Raw genomic sequence first — 7,182 nt, forward strand, 5'->3', positions numbered from 1 at the left:
AGGGTTGTACGTATTTAAATATAGGTTATTGAGCTGCCTCTGGTTGAAGTTCCCTCAGTTATTCACATAGTTCATATGTTCTGTGGAAAGTTCATTAAAGTTATTACATTCTGAAGTCATATATCCTTCTCCACAACTATCATAGTGTTGGTTGTTCATCCCTATAACATTGGCTTACATTCTATCAAGCCTTTTTGTAAGCTGGTCAAATTGAGCATTTATCATGCTTAGGGCATCCACTTCCAGGATCCTTGCTGTTCTCCTTATATTTCCTCTTTCATTTGACCACTCGTAGTTGTGATACGTGACCCTCTCCAGAAGTTCAAGTGCTTATTTCACTGTTTTCTCCATCAGGTCACCTTCTGCAGCTGAATCTACTGTGCTCCTTATAGAAGGCAGCAGCCCATTTTAGAAGTTCTGAACCAGAAGCCAATCCTCTATACCATGGTGTGGACATTCTCTCTATAAGTCTTTATATCTCTTCCATGCATCATAGAGTGATTCACCTTCCTTTTGCTTAAAGATGTTGAGTTCAACCCTCAATTTTACAGTGTTTATAGGTGGGAAATACCTTTCTATAAAAGCTTGTGAGTGATCTTTCCAAGTGGTGAATGTTCCAGCTAGTTGAGAAAGTAACCACTTCCTTGCTCTATCTCGAAGGGAGAATGGGAATGCTCTGTAACACCCCTATGTTTATTAGTTCTGTACATTCTACTATTCTGATGACCAATGTCTGCTCGGATAGTTGAGATGTGTAAAATCATATTTAAATCACCTAGAAAAGCCACAAACAAAAATTAATAACAATTACGTGAAGGTAAAATAGAAATCAAGAAAATAAGGCATAATGGGTTAAATGAGCCGAGGCCACAATGATGGGTGACCGAACCGGGAAGTGACAACGAGATCAGTCGCTACCCTATTTTCGAATGGGACCCTATGGCACACCAAGCCTAGGGATAATTGCAAAGTTAATGAAAATATAAAAACCATAAAAAAAGAATTGAGAACAAGTTCAAATAATTAGATCAGGGTTCAGGAAGAAATCTAGCATTATTGGTAAAACGGATCAGATCGGTAAAGGGCAATTTGGTCATGTAACACCCCTAAGTTTGATAGTGCGTTCTGTTGTTCTGGTGACCAGTGCTGTCTGGACAGCTAGGATGCCTAGAACCACACTTTAATATGAGTGAGGAGACATAAAATAATGAAATACAAGAAAAGAAAATACAAGAAAAACAAAGGAAAAACCATAGCAAAGAAATGTAACCAAGTTAAGCGAGCCGGAAACCCTAGCGATGGGTGACCGCACCGGGAAGTCACGGCGTGGACCGTTGACTAGCCCTGGACTGCGGGGAACCCTGGAAAATATTTTTAGGACTTGAATAGACCCTTATTGAAGTATAAATATCATTAGAAAAATCAAAGAAAAATTAAATAATTAATACAAAGAAAAGTGAGAAATCGAAAAACGGACAAAACCCGGTGTTACCGAAAAATCGGGAATGCAACCCGAACAGGGGCATTATAGTCATTTGACATCCTGAAGTGTCTTTTGACCTAAATGTCCATTAAAAATAAATAATATTACACTTAGAAAATAAAATGAAAAATTAATTTGGTGGTACCTAAAGTAAATAGTGAGAATTAAGGGTTTAATGTGGGATTAAGTGAAAGTTTAACATATTATATGATTAAGTGAGTAAGTGGACCACTAAGGGAATAAAATAAACACATAATGGGGCAGGTGTAAGTCCATAATGCAGCTGAAATGTTCATCTTCCTCACTTGGTCCTCCCATGCCGAATTGAAGAAGAAAAATCCTCCATGGCCATTTTTCAATCAAGCTCTCTTAACTCCTCCATTTCAACTCCAATCTCTTAGGTTCCTTCATGAAAAATTGTCTACACATCATAAGGAAGAGTTTGATACCAAATTTGAGAAGTTTAATCAAGGTTTGGCAAGTTCCAACCATAAGGTAAGTTTACATTTTTGAACTTTGCTTTGTTAAACCTTGTGTACATGTTATGGGTGTTGGATTTGTGAAGAAAATTTGCAAGTTTGAAGAGTTATTGAAATGTCCATTTTGGACAGCCATGGAGTCATGTATTTAATGATTTATTGTACATATATTTGATGAGGAATGATGTTGATTATGGTGATTTAATATCCTAGTAAATTATTTCACATATATATGGTGATTTTTGCATTTGGATGGAAATTGATGAATTGTAGGACACTTGGGTATTGAGGAGGATTTTCGGCAGCCTTGAACGTCTTGGATAAGTGTATGTGTTCATGAAGATATAGGCAGAATTGTAGCATTAAGGATTGATGGATATGTATATAGATTTATTTTGTAAAGTGTATGTGAGAATTAGTGATGTTTAGGTGTGTATGTGATTGTATTTAGACTTTGTAAATGTGAACTTTAATTGGTGTATTGAGGATAATTTTAATCTGCCCAAAGTGATGATAATGTAAAGTGGAATATGTTTTTGGTAATGAACCAAAACAGAAATGGTAGGAAAGTAAACATATTGCAAGGTAAATGTGTCATGGATGTGTGTTTAAGCAAGGTAACTAAGGGCAGTGTACATTTTAGCCAATAAGTTTAAATGTGTAACCTCCATTGGTATGAGACCAATTGGAGGTGAAACTAGGCACAAAATGTGCCAACTTTCATTGAGAAAACATACCAAAATTCTGCTTGCAAGGTGACCTAAGAAAATGACCTATTCGGATTAGGTGCAATTAGGACCTGAAAAATGACCAATTGGGCAGCAGTGAGTGTTTAGGCCATAACTCACTCAAAACAGGTCGAATTGACCTGAAATTTTAACCATGAATAGTTAACACCCATACCTAAAAGTCTTATGAAGACACCAAAGCCCAGAAATGACCATAAGCAAGTCAAACAACTTGCACAAGTTCGGGTCCAAAAACTAGCCGAACCAGAGTTGACCAAATTGACCTAAAAATGACCTAATTTGATGCCATTTGACCGGCAATAGTATAATGACCATAACTCGGTCTACTTAACTCAGAATGACCTAAAATTTTGCACCGCGGTCCATAAGACATAGATCTACAAGTTTGTAGTTTTGACCGAAACCCGAAAACCAAGGGAACTAGGTCGTCCGGCTAGGTCAAACTAGTATTCCGGAATCCAACAAGTTGCATTAAAATGCACTAAACAAGGAAACGAGTTTGGTAAAACGTACCAACCCTAAAATACTATCGAATATGACATATTGATAACGTTAAGACCTAATTTACCTAGAACACATTGAGGGTCGATATATGGGTTGATTAAGCAAACAAAGGTATTCAGTGAATTGTTTATTGAACATTATTGTTAGAGGCAAATTAAATTAGCACTGAGACACTTCAAATTGTGTTTCTCAGTTACTAAAGACTCAGGGAAAGGGAGGGAAACACTGAGTCCAGACCAGGAAGACAATCATCAGAGGTTTGTGCACAACAACTATTTCTCTTGAATTTTTCAATTGAAATAAATATTGACTATTTGTATATTATTGTTTTAAATTGTGGAAATGTGTTTGATGGACACTTATTGATTGAAAAACATTGTGAATGGTTTGAAACTGTGAAAAATTGTTTGAATGGTATTGATGGATACTCATTGATTGAAAAGCACTGTAAATGGTTTTTGTGGAAATTGAAGTGAATTACGAATTGTGTTGCCATTTTGTGAATGAAATTATAACTTTGGAAAGTTATTGAATTCTTACGGATCATTTGAATAAAATGTTGGAATTGTTTTGACTCACAATTGGCATGACACTGATACTATGTTCCTCCTCCATTAATGGGGTGAGTGTGATTATTCCTCCCTCTTTGACTTATCAGTCTGGGGTGAGTATGATTATGTTCCTCCCTCTTTGACTTATCAGTCTGAGGTGAGTGTGGATGAGTTCTCATTATATAGCTAGCTTCCTCCCTCATTGATTTCAATTATTGGGGTGAGTATGTCTTGTCGTGGTGTACAACACGGCATGTACGAAAAAAATTGTGTCATGGCTTGAATTGTGATATTGATTGGCAACCTTTGGATTCTTCAGTTATTTGATCGAATTGTGTTATTGATTTGCAAAACGATATTATTAAGTTATTTGATCGAATTGTGTTATTGATTTGCAAAATGATATTATTAAGTTATTTGATCGAATTGTGTTATTGATTTGCAAAACGATATTATTCAGTTATTTGATCGAATTGTGTTATTGATTTGCAAAACGATATTATTCAGTTATTTGACCAAATTGTGATATTGATCGGCAACCTTTGTGTTATTCAGTAATTTGATCAAATTGTGTATGAATTGGCAATACGGTATTCTTAAACTATTTGACTAAATTGTGTTATTATGAATTTTAATAATTTGTGAATTGGAGTTTAAATTCCTTATGACATTCATTGTCTTGAATTTAACTATGGTTTTACGTATCCACTATTTATATGGTTTATGAATTATGATTTAAAGTTGTATTTGGTTAATGTTGTGCACCACTGAGACATTGTCTCAGCGATAGCTTTATTCTTTATCGCGGTGAAAGGCAGAACTAAATTTGCTAATCACTTGTGAGAGATTTTTGGGTATAGTGAGTATATCACAGTTGGCATTTTATACTGTAATGTATATTCACTGTATGTATATTTTGTTTTGGTTTTGAGCAGTTATAAATTCAAATTGTACCTTGAAGTTGTAAATTAATTATGAGTTATTTGACTTGTAAAAATTGTATTATATTTCCTTATCTCAGACTTTGAAAAATTTCTATAGATTTGAATTGAAAAAAATGTTGTGTTGAGAAGTATGTTGGAGTTGAGATTTGGAAATATATTGAAGTGTGCTTTTTACAGGTTTTCTGAAGAACTGTTTTGTTCAAAATACAGATGGCACTCTGCCAAAATTTTTACAGAAATTCGAAATAATCCAAAGGAGTTAGCTATTTCACTTCAGTTCACAAAAGTTTTTAATACCTGTAAATAGTGCTCACCACTGTAAAAGAAGTAAGAAATGTTTTTAAAATCCCTTGTAGTGTATTTAATGGGTTATCAGTAGACGGAGTTGGTAATTCATTAGATATACTACGGGATCATGTTATGCCTTACAGAGGGGTAGGGTGTGACAGGTCAATTCACCCTTAGAGGTGACTCTTGGCCTAAATATCCAATAAAATATAGGAATTTAATATTTTGAAAAATAGATTATAAGAGGAGAGGTGTATGGAAGAAAATGAAAAAGGAAAAGAAAATTCAAATTTTTCTTAGGAATTATGACATCACTTCTTATGCAAGCATGACCCAATTAATACTATAATTTTTAATTATGGAAAATTGAAGATAATTATGTATAAATAAGGACAAAAAATTAAAAGAAAATAAATTCCTTCTTCTTCCTCTATCCTAGCCGTCCATCTTCCTCCATTGTTGAACTTCCACAAGCTCTTGAAACCCTATTTTTTCCCATAATTTCCCCACAGAAGTTATGAAAAATCTTTAATTGAGCTTTAAAGAGAAGTTTAGAAGAAAGAATTCAAGGAAAACTAAGAAGAAATTTGAGTTGGGAAATCATCAACTTAAGGCAAGTTCCTTTTAAACTTGAACTTCCTTTTCAATTCATTGAGTTGAGGTTTCAAAAGATGATTTTGCATGAAAATTTGAAAGAATCATGTGGATATGGAAGACCAAAAATTTTGGCTACTATAGAGCGATTTAGGATTTGATGGATTGAATGGAATTAAGGGTGTAAATAAGTTTAAATGAGTATGTAGAAGTGATTAGTGAAATAAATTGGTATGAATTGTGCTAATTGATGAATTAGGGTTCTTTGCAATTGGAAAATTGGGGAAAATTTGAGGATTTTGGTGAATTGATGCCAATTGACATAATTGATGTTTAAATTGGTCAATTGGAGTTTTTATGAGTGTGATTGAATGCATGAAATGAATTGAAGTGAAAATGTGGTAATGTCCAATTCTAGACAGTGTGACCTTGGTCCACTCAAATGGCTATAACTAAAATTATGTTGCTCCAATTGGTATAAGGCTAATTGGAAATGAAAATTAAGACCCAAATCAATAATTTTTATGTAGAAACCTTGCCCTAAAACTGATCACAAGTTGATGTAAATTTTGGTTAAATTCGGATTAGGTACCCTACCACTAGACAAAACTAACCATATGAATAGTACATGTTCAAATGGTCATAACTTGGCGTAGAAAGGTCCAAATGATCTGATTTTTATATCATTGGAAAGATTAGACTTAGTAGAACAATTTTCATGAAGAACACAAACCCAAATTCTGACTATAACCTAGTCAAATTGCTAACCAAAATTAGCTCCCCAAATTTGCCAGAGCCTAATGTGCCTAGAATTTCTGAGTTTTGACTAATCCGGCTAGCCTTAGTAAAAATGGCATAACATGAGCTACAAAACTCCAAATGGAGTGATTCAAAAAGATAATTAAACCTAAGACATTAAGGAACAACTTTCATGAAGAAACATTGGCCAAATTTCCACTGTAGATAGGTCCAATGGAACAGTAAACCAAAGTGAATAAAATTGAAATTTTGGAATTTCTCTTAGGGAGTTTTGAATTTCAATTGACAATCAATGCCAACACAACTGTAACCCAAAATGTGGTATGAGGGGTGCAATTAGAACTAGTATATCCCTTAAGTATGAAAAAGTCAACATTTCAAAATGAATAGTAAAATAAATAGTAACCATTAATGCACCAAATGCAAAGGACTCAAATTTTATAAATCTTATTGGGGTAGATTAAGTCTACAAAGTTTAATTGTTGAATTATTTATTAGAAATGAGTTGAATGAGTAGTGAAACACTTTAAATTGTGTGTTTCAGTTGAAAAGGAGACTAGGAAAGATAAGGAAAAAGTAAGTCAAGGCAGAGAGACGACTCATTAGAGGTTTGTGCACAATAACTAGCCCTTTTTGATTTTCAATTTTAATTTTGAATTGAATAAGTTGTGAAATTAATTTATGGCCTCATTTGTGTTGAATATGTTGCTTAACAAAATTATGTGTTGCTAGCTCAAATTTTTGAGAAATTATTTTGAATAAAATATGAAAGTAAACTGAATGATATTTTAATGCTTGGAAAATGGTTGAAATGGTTTGAAACCACACTGT

General features: G+C 33.8%; 1 non-coding gene across 1 annotated transcript; it reads left to right on the forward strand.

Moving 5' to 3' along the window:
* Window positions 1–439: 439 nt before the first annotated feature.
* LOC131169678 (small nucleolar RNA R71) lies at window positions 440–546 on the forward strand. Its single transcript, XR_009140575.1, has one exon. It is a non-coding gene; the product is annotated as a small nucleolar RNA R71 (small nucleolar RNA).
* The last annotated feature ends 6,636 nt before the right edge of the window (window positions 547–7,182 follow it).

The sequence above is a fragment of the Hevea brasiliensis genome, chromosome 1, assembly GCF_030052815.1.
Source record: "Hevea brasiliensis isolate MT/VB/25A 57/8 chromosome 1, ASM3005281v1, whole genome shotgun sequence".
Lineage (NCBI taxonomy): Eukaryota > Viridiplantae > Streptophyta > Magnoliopsida > Malpighiales > Euphorbiaceae > Hevea > Hevea brasiliensis.